Below are 17,185 nucleotides of genomic sequence, written 5' to 3' on the forward strand. Positions count from 1 at the left end.
GCACCTCTTATTATAATGTCTTGTCGCTTTCCCAAAGATGTAAGAGCTAGCTGTTCATCCTTTGTTAAGTTAGACTGAACAAATGAAGTGTCAGCTTCTTTAGGTAAGGATTCCAACATCCTGTGGAACGTCTTAATAGAGGCATTAGAAGAGACCGGTTCGAACGTGGATCTAGTTCCAATCCTAAGGAGAGATGATGTTCTGGAACATTAAGGGTTTTGGGCGGATTCTTACTGAAATGTTCTTTCAATTTAAGGGTTCTCTGGAATTTGTAGTTGTCAACTTTCCATTTGAAATAATCAGGACCCTTCGTGGGAATAAACGAGAGACCTTTGCTGAGCACTTTTAATTCAGCAGGTGTAAGGGTGACTGAGGACAGATTAAATACTAAATCTTCCTCCCTCTCGGTGGTCTTCCTACATTTCTGCCTCCACGTTTGACCACCCCTTCGGCCAGATCTTTGTGTATTTGTGCTACAGCCAACCAGGGATAAACCCTGTGGAACTCATAGTCCTGCTGGACTTTCATAAATTTTTGGTTCTTATATTTCAGAAGCCTAATTTTGTATTGTTCCATCGGCTTATTGAGTTTGTAATTCCAATCAGTGAATATGTCGGTAGATAATGTTGCTTGATGTTCAGCCTCAAAAACTTACATTTTGTCTTTGACAATGTTAAGTTCATGTGTCGATTCTTCAATGTTGAGCAGGATCAAATCCATCGAGCATTTATTTAGAATGGAGATCCACCGTTTGCAGAATGGTATACTTTGTCTACCAATTGTAGACAAATGTATATATATATATATATATATATATATCTATATCTATATATAAATAATGTATATATATATATATATATATATATATATAAAACAACAGCAATACTGGCGGCACTCTTAGCGGCTTGTAGACAGTATCCTTTTAGTTATCATCGTTTCATGAATTTAATTCATTTCATCAGGAATATATATATATATATATATATATATATCCATACACCGGCACTCCACAATTATCCAAAATAGTACCTTGCCTTGGTGCCCTCCCCGGGGATCTCTCACCGTATACAGAATAAGTGTGTGAATCGGCGGCACTCTTAGGACTTGTAAGCATGTAAATAAAAGAATCCAATCTAGGCCATGGTATATGCCAACATTTCAATCTCCTTTATTGGAGATTTTCCTCGGGGACCAACAACACCACTAAAATACATACATACATATATATATATATATATATATATAAATAATGTGTGTACATACGTGTGTGTATATATATATATATATATATATATATACATACACACACATAAACGTGTATATATATATATAAATAATAAAACTGATGTAAAGCGCACTGTGCTATGTAAACACAACCAAAGTGTAAATGATAAACTGAGCAATATCAATATATAAACGTAATGTGCAATTATCGCAATATAAAGTGTATAACGTGCATATAGAATAAAGTGAAAATCAAGTTCTTATAATCATAAAAAATATATAAATTTAATTACAAAAAAACTCTGAATATACAAGGCAACAACATACAATAGAAATAAAAATGCCACTGGCAGATGTTAAAAAACAGTTAGCATAAGGGAATAAAAAAGGGGGGGAGAGAGGAAATAAATAGGGAATGGCTTATCTGGATATTAAAGGTAAGTTCATGGAAGGCGGAATCAGGAGTCCCCAACGCGTTTTGTCCGATTGTTGGACTTCTTCAAGGGATGTGTAACTCCTGTGGAGTATCTGGTATAAATACCCACATGCTAGGACTAGCTGAGCAGAGATTTCTGATTGGAAGTGACCTCACTTCCGGTTTATGTTAATTAGATATTCGTTATATTATATAAGACCAATAACTAACCATATAGTTGTAATATTACTGGATAGCAGAATCGCTCTTACAAAGAGTAGATTCTGTTTATGTCCGTAATGTTTTATAATATTTCCCGGGCATCACGTGGTATTAGCCCGTCTCTTCATTTCCTGTAAGCTTACTTCCGCCCACATGAGCGCTGTTTTCGGGATCTGATGAGGTATTTCCGCCCTTACGTCTTGGTCAGCTGGCCTGGAGGTCAGGTGTCTCGATATCCCCTTCCGGTATTTTGTTGGCCATCTTAGTACTCATTTTACAAGGGGCGGACATCTTGGTGCTCATGTGAGGCTACGGACTCCATCTTGATATTAAATGAAAATAGCATTACAACGGCGGCCATCTTAGTACTCAAATTGAGCAACGGTGTCCATCTTGCTTTTCAAAAGTGATCAACATTGGCCATCTTGGTACTCCTATTTCTTATCATTAACAATGGTCCAAATGATTCAAAGTTTAGCAGTCAGGTGTCTTTAAGTGTCCATCTTGGTACTCTCATGGTACTGTATAGAACTTCCTTATGGTTGTTATACCCAGACCTATGGAAATCAATATGTTAAAAACATCTGTTTTGAGTTTCATATATAGTTGCTCCTAAATATATATAATATATATATAATATATATAATATCCACATATATAAATATAACTAGTCTAATAAAAGTGAAATATATTACGATAGACTCATGAAATGATATGATGAACTAATTAAAAAGGGGATCTATTAGGAAGGAATAATTAAATATTTATGGGCAGGACTCATTCTTCTTAAAGGGCAAGCCATCTTTATTAAAGTTCATTGCAGAAAATCATAATTCCTTCTTCAATTTCCAATAGATAATTCTTCTTATATTATTATTCTTCTTATGGTCGATCTTTTCTTTAATGGAGTTCGGCATTCTTCTGCTACAGGCTCATGAGACAAGTAATGTGAAATGATGGTGCAAAATATTGTGAGTCCTATAACATACTACAGTTCCTGGTCTTCCCTGATGGTCTCCCACCCAGGTACTAGCCAGGCCCATCACTGCTTAGCTTCCAAGATCTGACGAGATTGGGCGCTTATAATGAGGTATGACTGTAGAAAAATACATTAAGGATACACTAGCTACCATCAGTACATATCTACAAGAATGGTGCTATCTCGTAGCTGTCATTGAAGCCTCGCGGGGTCATTGTGTCCAATTCGAAGATCCAATACATTTCTCTTTTGGATAGCAGGTTAGCCACGTCTCCGCCTCTTTCTCCCAATTGTACATGTTCAATGGATTTGAATGTTAAGTCTTCCGGATTAGAATTATGGTATTGTGTAAAATGATGAGATACCAAATGTCCTTCAACTTTGTTCTTTATGTTTCGAATATGTTCTTGTATCCGAAGCTTGACCGGTCGCTTGGTTTTGCCCACGTATTTGGTTCCACAGGTGCATTCCAGCAGATATATGACCAATGTAGAGTTGCAATTCAAATGAGTTTTTATCTTATATTCCTTACTGTTTGTAGAGTTGTGGAAAGTTCTTCTTTGTTTATGTACATACTTGCAGATGTTACATTTGCCACACTTATAGCAGCCTGGGCAATTATGAAAGGCCGTTCGTATTGGGGTATTGGGGTTCCTTAGCATACTGGGTGCCAGTGTGTCCTTAAGATTTTTAGCCTTCCTAAATACAATTGGAGCCTTTTTAGGGAGGATGTCTTTCAAAACTGTGTCCATTAAAAGAATTTTCCAATGCAATCCTTATATTTAAGTAAGTCACATCTCTTTATAGATTTAGTTTTAACTGCTGCTTCATGCAGAACTTTTTCTGGATATTCTTTTTCTTGAAATCTATTGCTATAAGGATCAACCTAACAAAGAAGAAAATAGCATCATCCCATTCATAACCACTTTTAATGGACAAGAAAATAAAATTAAGAACGTTTTTAACAAGCATTGGAAAATTCTTATAATGGACCCAGTTTTGAAAGACATCCTCCCTAAAAAGGCTCCAATTGTATTTAGGAAGGCTAAAAATCTTAAGGACACACTGGCACCCAGTATGCTAAGGAACCCCAATACCCCAATACGAACGGCCTTTCATAATTGCCCAGGCTGCTATAAGTGCGGCAAATGTAACATCTGCAAGTATGTACATAAACAAAGAAGAACTTTCCACAACTCTACAAACAGTAAGGAATATAAGATAAAAACTCATTTGAATTGCAACTCTACATCGGTCATATATCTGCTGGAATGCACCTGTGGAACCAAATACGTGGGCAAAACCAAGCGACCGGTCAAGCTTCGGATACAAGAACATATTCGAAACATAAAGAACAAAGTTGAAGGACATTTGGTATCTCATCATTTTACACAATACCATAATTCTAATCCGGAAGACTTAACATTCAAATCCATTGAACATGTACAATTGGGAGAAAGAGGCGGAGACGTGGCTAACCTGCTATCCAAAAGAGAAATGTATTGGATCTTCGAATTGGACACAATGACCCCGCGAGGCTTCAATGACAGCTACGAGATAGCACCATTCTTGTAGATATGTACTGATGGTAGCTAGTGTATCCTTTATGTATTTTTCTACAGTCATACCTCATTATAAGCGCCCAATCTCGTCAGATCTTGGAAGCTAAGCAGTGATGGGCCTGGCTAGTACCTGGGTGGGAGACCATCAGGGAAGACCAGGAACTGTAGTATGTTATAGGACTCACAATATTTTGCACCATCATTTCACATTACTTGTCTCATGAGCCTGTAGCAGAAGAATGCTGAACTCCATTAAAGAAAAGATCGACCATAAGAAGAATAATAATATAAGAAGAATTATCTATTGGAAATTGAAGAAGGAATTATGATTTTCTGCAATGAACTTTAATAAAGATGGCTTGCCCTTTAAGAAGAATGAGTTCTGCCCATAAATATTTAATTATTCCTTCCTAATAGATCCCCTTTTTAATTAGTTCATCATATCATTTCATGAGTCTATCGTAATATATTTCACTTTTATTAGACTAGTTATATTTATATATGTGGATATTATATATATTATATATATATTATATATATTATATATATTTAGGAGCAACTATATATGAAACTCAAAACAGATGTTTTTAACATATTGATTTCCATAGGTCTGGGTATAACAACCATAAGGAAGTTCTATACAGTACCATGAGAGTACCAAGATGGACACTTAAAGACACCTGACTGCTAAACTTTGAATCATTTGGACCATCGTTAATGATAAGAAATAGGAGTACCAAGATGGCCAATGTTGATCACTTTTGAAAAGCGAGATGGACACCGTTGCTCAATTTGAGTACTAAGATGGCCGCCGTTGTAATGCTATTTTCATTTAATATCAAGATGGAGTCCGTAGCCTCACATGAGCACCAAGATGTCCGCCACTTGTAAAATGAGTACTAAGATGGCCACCAACATACCGGAAGGGGATATCGAGACACCTGACCTCCAGGCCAGCTGACCAAGACGTAAGGGCGGAAATACCTCATCAGATCCCGAAAACAGCGCTCGTGTGGGCGGAAGTAAGCTTACAGGAAATGAAGAGACGGGCTAATACCACGTGATGCCCGGGAAATATTATAAAACATTACGGACATAAACAGAATCTACTCTTTGTAAGAGCGATTCTGCTATCCAGTAATATTACAACTATATGGTTAGTTATTGGTCTTATATAATATAACGAATATCTAATTAACATAAACCGGAAGTGAGGTCACTTCCAATCGGAAATCTCTGCTCAGCTAGTCCCAGCATGTGGGTATTTATACCAGATACTCCACAGGAGTTACACACCCCTTGAAGAAGTCCAACAATCAGACGAAACGCGTTGGGGACTCCTGATTCCGCCTTCCATGAACTTACCTTTTAATATCCAGATAAGCCATTCCCTATTTATTTCCTCTCTCTCCCCCCTTTTTTATTCCCTTATGCTAACTGTTTTTTAACATCTGCCAGTGGCATTTTTAATTCTATTGTATGTTGTTGCCTTGTATATTCAGAGTTTTTTTGTAATTAAATTTATATATTTTTTATGATAATAAGAACTTGATTTTCACTTTATTCTATATGCACGTTATACACTTTATATTGCGATAATTGCACATTACGTTTATATATTGATATTGCTCAGTTTATCATTTACACTTTGGTTGTGTTTACACAGCACAGTGCGCTTTACATCAGTTTTATTATTTATATACTTTTCTTTTAACAAATCACCATTGTTAATATTTTTACTGATAAGCTGACACCCACACCTATGGGGAGTGCTTTGTTGGAAAAAAACTTACCACCTGAATAACGGGTTTTAACTTTAATTAAAGGAATCTCATTTCTCTTTGGCGCTATAATTTCTCATACATATATATATATATATATATATATATATATATATATAATTATATATAGCAACAATGTCCAAATAGGAACATATCCAGCACATCCAGTAAAAAAGTTATTTTAATACCAAATCACCAACAGGGACATAAAGCCATGTAGCACAAAAAGTGTATACTTAGCATTTAACAAATAGCCTCCAATGGGCTCGGGGAGCCATGCTCATGAACCCGATAAGTCCCGACAGCAGCCGCTTCGCATCCTTCGTCAGGGGACTGTCCAGCTATAATGCCACAAACACCACTAAATACCCCAAAAAATCACTCACCAAAAGAGATCACCTGCATCAAGTCTCAAGCCGCGCCATCCGGCCACCGAGAGCCCCGCGTCTCCAAAGAAGCACGTGATGCGTGTCACCACCCATCGCGCCGGAAGTGGCGCGACAGCCGGAACCAACAAACCACGTCACCTCAAAGCGGAGAGCACAAAGGTTCCCTAGTGCCGGAAATGACGCCGGCGGACCCAGAGACCAGGCACCAAACAATATATAGCTAACAATAGATCTGATCATAAAGATCTATATAAATGTCTGGTATAAATACAAATATACATAGCCCAGACATACATTATATTATAAATCTAAACCCAGAATAAAGTATCAATAAAGGGACAGACAAATGACACACAATACATGAAACACATAGCAAAAATATGTTAATAAACAAGAGTTAAATATTTTGTTAATAAACACGAGTTAAATATTTTATCAAAAGGAAGGGCTGAATCAGCATCGGATCAGCCTATAGTATAGAAAACCCTATTCAAATATTCAAAAAAGGTGCAAAAGTGAACTCTTCATTAAGGCCAAAAGGAGCCATAGCCCCAAGTTTATGGATCCATTTACATTCCTGTCTAAGCAAGAGCCCATGTCTATCTCCTCCTCTCCGAAGGGGTGGCACATGATCAATAGGCATACAGAAAAAGTCTTTCAAGGTATGTCCCTCTGCAACAAAATGTCGGGCAACCGGAGGTGTACTTGGTTCCATTTTCACATAGGCTTTCTTGATAGAGGACTGATGCATCGCTATCCTCTCTTTGAGCATCCGGATCGTTTTGCCCACATATATCTTGTTGCAGGGACAAATGATCACATAGATGACAAATTTCGTGTCACAACACATTCGATGTTTAAGGTGGTATACAGTCCCTCTAGATGGATGTGTTATAGTACTGCCGATCCTCATATGTCGACAGTTAACACAACCCGAACACCGAAAAGACCCAACACGTATGTGTATATATATATAAATATATATATGTGTATTATGTTTGTGTATATATATATATATATATATTGTGGCAGTATCACCAGAGGTGGCACTGGTGAGCAGCAGATTCTGTGTGGGGCAGGACAGATCCGCCCACATAGAGTAGAAAAGCATTGTGGGAAGATGTATAATGGCTGTCGTATGACCAAAGCCCAGGTGAGGCTGCTGGTGGACACAGCCAGACAGTCCAGGTGGGGCTGCAGTGTGAGTGAAGCAGACCAGGTGGTCAGGATCATACCTGCAAGGAGGCAGGCAGATCCATATACCTCTGACACTGTCCTTGTGGCGGCAGCCAACAAGCTGAGAAAGCTATACCAGGCCAGGAGGCAAATGTCCAGTCCTGCATGAGGCAGGAAGGACGACAAATCTCAGAGACTGTGAGAGACTTTCATGCAGATTAGCTGCTTCTATACAGAGGGCTCAAGAAGTGAGCTAATGCCCTAAGAAAGGGCTAGGTTGTTTGTTATTTTATTTCTGTTTCCTGATGTCCATGCTGAAGTAAAAGCACCATTTTTCATTTTTTTTACTGCAATGCAATGTGTGGACTCTAATTCTGCATCTAATCACTGCACCACTAACACCAATCTACCAAGCTAAAAACCCCAAGTATCACAATATACACAAATTGTTGATCGGCACTCCATATACTTGTCCAATGTTCGGTGTGTAATTTCCCAAGGGCCCTGACACAGAGCCACAACACCATCCACAAACTTGCAATATGGGCATCACTTCCACATGTATGCCTTGACAAAAGATGAATTAAACATCTGAAAAGTTGCATATTTAAAGCATGTTTCCATAATTTATTTATCTGTGGAAGTGCTGGCCATATTGCAAGTATATATATATATATATACATCTATATATATACATACATACATACACACACATATATATATATATATATTGTGATAGGATCACTGGTAAAGTGGCCAGTGGTAGATACATTTCTCCTAGGTTTTTGCACAATAAAGACTGGTACCAACCAGCTAGTACGAGACCCCAGACTGATGTACTATTTTCCCGGCTGCCGTGTGTGTGAAGAGGGAGTCCATCTACCCCAGGAGAGGGACTCCTAATCTGGTCCCGTTACAATATATATATATATATATATATATATATATATATACATACATACATATACACATAAAGATATGTGTACATATATGTGTGTGTATATATCTATCTTTCCAGTTCCAGTGAGCCCCCTTCTGTCTCCCCAGCCAGCCCACCTTCTGTCTTTCCAGCCCCAGGCAGCCCCCACACTTACTTTGACTCCTCCCTTTCAGAGGTGCGGTGTCATGCGCGAGGATGTGGGCAGGTGGCGAAGTGGGCGGGCAGTGGGATTGCAGGATTTGCAAGAGGGTTTGCTATATATATAAATATATATATATATATATATATGCATTTATATAAGCAATAACTTGGAAGTACCAGTGTATATATATACAGTCAGGTCCATAAATATTGGGACATTGACAGAATTTTCATATTTTGGCCTCTATTCCACCACCACAATGGCTTTGAAATGAGGGTATATATAGGCACATATAGAAACCGTTGTAATTCCTACACCGTTCACCTGATTTGGATGTAATTACCCTCAAATTAAATCTGAAAGTCTGCAGTTAAAGCACATTTTGTTTGTTTCATTTCAAAGCCACTGCGGTGGTGAATAGAGGCCAAAATATGAAAATTCTGTCAATGTCCCAATATTTATGGACCTGACTGTATGTGTTTGTGTGTATGCATATATATTTATGTATACAGTATTGGAAATATGGTGTCACTCATGGGTACTTTCTTGCAAGACTTCAAATGAGAAACAGTGTCAGTTTCAGTCCATCTAGACTATGGGCCAGATTCAGAACCACTCGCATGCGCCATGCACTTGCGAGCGGGTCGATGTTTGGCAAATGCGCATGCCGGAGCCGGCTCTGATGTGCGCATGCGCGAGACCCGGCTAGCGACGGGTGCTCCGTCGCTCCGGGTCTCGCACCAAAAGGGGGCGGCTGTCGATCTTGATCGACAGCTCGCACCGTTTTGGAGGCGGACAGGGAGGGTGGCTGGCCAAACGGAGGTGTTCCCGATGGAACGCCTGCCATTTGGGAGCGGCCCCACTGACATCACGAGTGATGTCAGTGGTGAGCTTCCGGCTCTATTAAGAATCAGAAGCTCACTGGGGCTTGCGGGAACGAGACCCTACCACAAGGGTCTCGTCGCAAGCCCCGATGGTCGCGATGGTCGCGACCATCACCTGGCCGCTCGCAATAGCTGTGGGCGGTCATCCACAGCTATGCGAGCGGCTGGAGGCCGCACAAAAAAAATCGCCCTGATTCAGAGCGAACGCTCTTTCAGAGCGTCCGGCTCTGAATCAGGCACTATGGGCCTGATTCAGAGCTGTACACAAGTGGCTGATCGCTCGTTCGGCGAACGAGCGAGAAAATGTAAATTCATGCGCTCGCTCGTAAGTTCGCTCATAGCTAATCTTCCGCCCCAAAGTCTCCCAACCCCTCCTATAGCTAACGAACAAGCAAAATTGCGACCGTCCATATCCAAATTTGGTTGCAGGGAACGCTCGCACAAGTCCAAACCGGAAGTGGGCCTGTCAGATTTCGATTACCTGCTCGTTCATTCTGCATATATACAGTCAGGTGCATAAATATTGGGACATTGACAGAATTTTCATATTTTGGCCTCTATTCAGCACCACAATGGCTTTGAAATGAAACACACAAGATGTGCTTTAACTGCAGACTTTCAGATTTAATTTGAGGGTAATTACATCCAAATCAGGTGAACGGTGTAGGAATTACAACAGTTTCTATATGTGTCTCCCACTTTTTAAGGGGCCAAAAGTAATGGGACAAACTAAACAATCCTAAATCTAACTTTCACTTTTTAATACTTTGTTGCAAATCCTTTGCAGGCAATTACAGCCTGAAGTCTGGAATGCATAGACATCACCACATCACCAGACGCTGGGTTTCATCCCTGGTGATGCTCTGCCAGGCCTCAACTGCAAAGGTCTTCAGTTCCTGCTTGTTCTTGGGGCATTTTCCCTTCAGTTTTGTCTTCATCAAGTGAAATGCATGCTCAATCGGATTCAGGTGAGGGGATTGACTTGGCCATTGCATATCATTCCACTTTTTAGCCTTAAAAAACTCTTTGGTTGCTTTTGCAGTATGCTTCGGGTCACTGTCCATCTGCACTGTGAAGTGCCGTCCAATAAGTTCTGAAGCATTTGACTGAATATGAGCATATAATATTGCCCGAAACACTTCAGAATTCATTCTGCTGCTTTTGTCAGCAGTCACATCATCAATAAATACAAGGGAACCAGTTCCATTAGCAGCCATACATGCCCACTCCATGACTCTACCACCACCATGCTTCACTGATGAGGTGGTATGTTTTGGATCATGAACAGTTCCTTTCCTTCTCCATACTCTTCTCTTCCCATCACTCTGGTAAAAGTTGATATTTGTCTCATCTGTCCATAGGATGTTGTTCCAGAACTGTAATGGCTTTTTTAGATGTTGTTTGGCAAACTCTAATCTGGTCTTCCTGTTTTTGGGGCTCACCAATGGTTTACATCTTGTGGTGAACCCTCTATATTCACTCTTGTGAAGTCTTCTCTTGATTGTTGACATTGATACATATACACCTACCTCCTGGAGAGTGTTCTTGATTTGGCCAACTGTTGTGAAGGGGTTTTTCTTCACCAGGGAAATAATTATTCTGTCATCCACCACAGTTGTTTTCTGTGGTCTTCCGGGTCTTTTGGTGTTGCTGAGCTCTCCGGTGCGTTCTTTCTTTTTAAGAATGTTCCAAACAGTTGATTTGGCCACAGCTAATGTTTTTGCTATCTCTCTGATGGGTTTGTTTTGATTTTTCAGCCTAATGATGGCTTGCTTCACTGATAGTGACAGCTCTTTGGATCTCATATTGAGAGTCGACAGCAACTGATTCCAAATGCAAATGTCACACCTAGAATCAACTCCAGACCTTTTACCTGCTTAATTGATAATGAAATAACGAGGGAATAGCCCACACCTTTCCATGAAATAGCTTTTGAGTTGATAGTCCCATTACTTTTGGCCCCTTAAAAAGTGGGAGGCACATATAGAAATCGTTGTAATTCCTACACCGTTCACCTGATTTGGATGTAATTACCCTCAAATTAAATCTGAAAGTCTGCAGTTAAAGCACATCTTGCGTGTTTCATTTCAAAACTATTGTGGTGGTGAATAGAGGCCAAAATATGAAAGTTATGTCAATGTCCCAATATTTATGCACCTGACTGTAGTTTAATCGTATCATGCCAATCAATATATTAATTAGCTTAATTGCTCTTCACATGTTTGCCATCCGTTTTTTTTTCATTTTCAATAAACGTTATTGTTGTCCGTGTGTGTCATTTTTCCCGCAGAATACGTACGGTTTCACCAATGGTTTACTTTAACAAAAATACATGTTGTAACCAATTATCCTATTGTTTTCCTGTGTTTAGGATATTCCTATTTTCAGGTTTAAATTTATTTATTTACATTAGCTTACGCATGTCACTGCATGAAGCCTATCATAACTCACATTATATTTTGGAGCCTGTAGGACACATGACTCATGCAATAACCAATACAATGGTTCCTGTTAATTTACAAAGTACATTAGCCAATCAAAAGTTTTCTCTGGCCTTTATTAAAACGGTTTGTTCTTAAAAAAATCATTGCCATCATGAGAGCCTCCGCATTTACCACACGGGAGCTGTTGGTCCTCACCGAGGTAATGGACCGGAGGATCACCAGCCAGCCTCCCTCCATCACCAACCGGGCCAAGCGATTGGCCTATGTGGAGGTTCGCCACCACCTGCGCTCCTTCGGCTCACGCCGTAATATTGGGCAATTAGAGCGCAGGTGGTCGGTTCTGCGGTGCCACACCCCCCGCTTGCTGGCATGTTTTCGGCAGCGGATCGCTGCAAGTAAGTGGGTTTTTTTTATTGTAGGACTTGTTTTCGGCCCTATCTGCGTGTGCTTGTTTCCAGTATAGCCCTGTTTGTTTGTTGCGGCCCTATCTGCGTGTGCATGTTTGTTTGCAGTATAGCCCTGTTTTTTGTTGCGGCCCTATCTGCGTGTGCATGTTTGTTTGCAGTATAGCCCTGTTTTTAGTTTTTACACATGTCTGTGTGTGCATGTTTGTTTGCAGTATAGCCCTGTTTTTTGTTTTTACACATGTCTGTGTGTGCATGTTTTCCTTTTTTAGAATGTTTTTTTTTTTTTTGGTGTTTTAAATTTGGGTTCCACCCCCCCCTCCCTAAAAAATAAAAAAAAAATTTCCTTAATCATTTAAGGGCTGAACGCAGAATCCGGCCTCGCCGCAGAGTTCTTCGCCGGGCTCGGCCCCTGACGCCGACGCCCAGTCCCAGCCCATCTTCCCAACCTTCCCACAATTCCCCCTCCCCCCTCCCCGGCCAATAGCTGAGTCCCCTCCCTCTCCCAATTTGCACCACCCCCAAAATTCCCCCTCCCCTCCACCCCCCCTCTTTTCTTCACCCCCCCCTCCACCACCCCCTCGATTTTCTGGCCCGTCAACCATTTCCGCCCTCTCCCCTTCCTCAACCCACCAGCACTGGCCCACCTCCTCCGAGGAGGAGGATGGAGGGCCTCCAAGACCATCCAGCCCAATGACCGGTATGTTTACCTTTCTTTTGTTGTAAAACTACATTTTAAATTGGATATACAATGTCTTGGATATTTTCCACTGATACATATCACACATGTGAAAACACTCATTCTTGGGGTTTTTTGATTTACCCTAACAAGGGTACTTCGTCCTTTTTGTGTCGCCTTTTTGTGTGTTCATTTATAATTTATTATTGTTACCATCTTAGCATTTGCCTGTACTTGTTTTTTAACCACAAAACTGGATCTTGTTTGCAAATAGATTTATTTGTTTAGTTTGTTTATTCAACTTATAATGTAAGGTCTCATTTCATTAAGGATCCCTTTTTTTTTTCTACCAACAGAGGACCAGAGGCGGATGCATGGTATGCAGGAGGGCTTGGCCGCCTTGCGTGGCCACGTCATTGCCATGCTAGTGGTCCTGGACCACATGGCGGCGCTCCTTCGGAGCTGATTTTTTGTTTGTTTGTAATTTGGTTTTTTATATTTTTTACAATAAAATAGCGTTGTATGTTAACGAGTCTCATTTCTTGATTGAAAATAATACATTGTTTAACCTTCCATAAGTCCACGATTTGGTCATGTTCTTTAAAGTAAGGTAAATTAGATTGTACAAAGCGCTAGAAAGTATGTAAGCTGACACATTAAACACCTCACCATACCAATAGGTTTGTGGAAAAACCAACAGTTTGTGTTTTTTCTTGTGGTGAGTAATGTAAATAGAAACTGAAACCTGCTTAGGCCTATTTTGAACAAACTACTGATTCACCCTAATACCTTTGTTGTTTTTTCTAAGCCACAAAGCATGTTCAAAGACTTAACAATTTCACACATTAGAGGATTCGGCATTAGGAAAGGTGGCATTTTTGGAGCCAGGTTACACGTGCTTGTAATGTGTAAATAAACAGTCTTTTTAATGGAAAAGAAAACTTTAATACACAGCAAACACAAACAGAAAGTGAATTGTGACAAGCAATTCACACACTGAAAACACACTACAAAAAACAACCTACACCAAACGCAAAAAAAACAAGCAACACTCAACAACTGTTGAAATAAGTAGCAGGCCAACATGAATCCACAAATGAGGCGATTAAATAATTGATCCACAAGTTAGTTCCAATGTGGCCACATGTAGACAATTTAGTGAGTCAGGTAGTAGGCATCGTTTTTACATGGTTGGAAAAGGAAGACAAGAATAAAAAATGAAAAAAGATTAAAAAGGCACATTACAATCGTACATGTAGACTTTGGGACAATTAAGTAAATGTTTGTCAATAATTACCTGAAAAAACGGGCCACCACATCATCGCGTATGGCCCCCCCACATACAGACCTCTGACCAACCTCGGGGGGGGCCATCCTCAGGTAAGGCATCCTCTGGCTGCATTGGAACACCACTCCTTATGATGAAGTTGTGAAAGATCCCACACAGGACCACAATTTTCGAAACCATAGCCGGCAAATACATGAGTTCGCCACCAGAGTGGTGGAGGCATCTGAATCGGCCTTTTAAACGGCCGATACAGTGCTCCACCACCTGCCTGGTGGCTGTAAGTGCAGAATTATACTCACTTTGTGGCCCTGGTGTGGGAGCCAAATAAGGAATGAGCAGCCAGGGCGTGCAAGGGTAGCCACTGTCTCCTGTGAAAATTGAAAAACAAAAATCAGGATCACTGTGTATCAAGCTTTGCATCGGTTTCAACTAAAGGGCTCCACTTACCCAGAAGCCACGCATCACCAGCTTGTAGGTTGTTTAATTTATGCCAAATCCCTGATTGCCGGATGACGAATGAGTCATGTGCACTCCCGGGTAATTTTGCATTCAGGGACAGGATCTGGAGGGAGGCATCACATACCACCATTACATTCAGTGAGTGAGTGATAGTGCTTGCGGTTCCTAAAAATTGCCTCCAGCCATGCTGGAGGCTGAAGTGGTATGTGAGTACCATCCACAACCCCTATGATGTGTGGGAAGCCAGCTATTTGGTAAAAATTTGCCTTCGCCACACTAAGGGAACCCATATCCAATGGCATGTTAATAAAATGATGGAGGTGCTTGAAAAGGGCCTCCATCACTGCCCTCAGGATCCTTGAAAAGGAGGATTGGGAGATTCCGGCCACTATTCCCACCGTGGTTTGAAAGGATCCTGAAGCACAGAAATGTAACTCCGCCATTAATTGCGTAAGTGGTGGTATTGCTGTAGGACTGTCAATTTGCCGTTCCAGATCACTCTCTATTAATGAGAGGGTGTCTATGATGATTTGTGGAGGAAGACTATATCGTCTTAAAACCTCATCATCGGGCATTCCAAAAAGGGTGACACGTGTTCTATATATCTTGGGCCTTGCGCGCCTAAGATGCCTACGCCTGGGATGAGGTTGAGGTTGGTCGGGTTCCGGAAGCATGGCCAAAATAAGACGACCAACATCAACCTGAAATGGCAAGCCAGGTAGTTAATGGTTGTTGACAATGATCTTTCCAAAAAAATACTTATCTTTTCCGCAAAATCCAAAGATGCTTACATGCCGGGGTATTGTCATGAGTGCAACAACCTACAGTTCAAAATTAGAAATTCGTTTTAGAATTTTAGGGTGACAGAATTTTTTTAATTAAATTTGGCCAAATGCGCACAAAGATTGGGTGGAGCACACATTATTTGAAAAATGCACCCTACATTGAGTGGACAAACAAGAATGGACAAATTTATGTTAGAAAAAACATTATTGCGCTAAATAGTTCGCATTTTTACATGGGGATTAAGGAAACATTAGTGCGCTAAATAGTTCGCATTTTTACATGGGGATTAAGGAAACATTAGTGCGTTAAATAGTTCGCATTTTTACATGGGGATTAAGGAAACATTAGTGCGCTAAATAGTTCACATTTTTACATGGGGATTAAGGAAACATTAGTGCGCTAAATAGTTTGCATTTTTAAGGGATAACCAAGGAAATATATTTGGCTAAACATTACGCTATATTTAATGATAATACTTGATTGTTAAACTTATAAATCAAACAGTAATGTACAAAATATATGCGAAAAACAACACATCCAAATTGGTAAATCAGGAAAAAAGATAAACTTACAGAAATTCGACTAAGTAGTCACAGTCCAAAAACTCCAATGGGCCCAGCCAAAATAACTGTAAAGAAATCCAAAACAAAATTAAAAAAAAAGAACATTTGGTTTGTATATCCCTTATTTTTTAAAGGAGTTGAATAAAATACTTACTCCAAAAATATCCGACAAAGAAAATAACCGCAATAAAAAAACGAACGGAAAATAAGGAACCAAAAAAAAAAAAAACAACTCCTACTCCAAAAACCCGCCTACAACCACTAATCCCGCCAACAATCCACTACTACAAACGAAACCTCCAACAATCAACACCCGCCACCTAGACTCGAGTCGCCCAAAGCAATAAATAGTCTTTATTTTCCTGCTCCAATTAAGGACGGATCATAGGAGCGCACAATCAATGATGCGGACGAATAATACGGACGCATGTATAAATACGTCACGGAAAAATCTAAACGGTCTGCTGTTGTTCAAGTTGGTGTTCTCAAAATGGCTACAGAGCAGCAAAACAATGGTCAAGAGACGCCCGGTAAGTATTTGACTCTTTTGGCTTAAAAAATGTTTAAGAACCAGAATTTAGTGAAAACTGAACATCTAAATGTAATCAATGTTTTTGCAAAAAGGTATTGAGGATGCCATGGAAGAGGCTGCTGGGCCGAGTAGGCCCACAAAAGAAGGCAAAAAAAAAAGGCAGCCACAATTCACAAGAAAGGAGATGGAGGTTTTGGTCCAAATGTGTGTTGACATCCTGCCACAGGCAGATCGGAATATGGGTGCAAGCCAGAAGTGGAAAATGTGGGATGAGATAGCCAGTGCTGTCAATAGGGTGGGTGAGTTTGAACGTCTA

General features: G+C 40.2%; 1 long non-coding RNA gene and 2 pseudogenes across 1 annotated transcript in view; 1 reads left to right on the forward strand and 2 right to left on the reverse strand.

The window, feature by feature from the left end:
* LOC148508597 (uncharacterized) overlaps positions 1-17,185 on the reverse strand; it is a 70,592-nt gene that overhangs the window by 13,450 nt on the left and 39,957 nt on the right. The window lies entirely within an intron of this gene.
* On the reverse strand, positions 2,847-2,965 carry LOC148508598 (5S ribosomal RNA; annotated as a pseudogene).
* On the forward strand, positions 4,455-4,573 carry LOC148508599 (5S ribosomal RNA; annotated as a pseudogene).

The sequence above is a fragment of the Taudactylus pleione genome, unplaced genomic scaffold (assembly GCF_031769625.1).
Source record: "Taudactylus pleione unplaced genomic scaffold, aTauple2 ptg000354l, whole genome shotgun sequence".
NCBI lineage: Eukaryota > Metazoa > Chordata > Amphibia > Anura > Myobatrachidae > Taudactylus > Taudactylus pleione.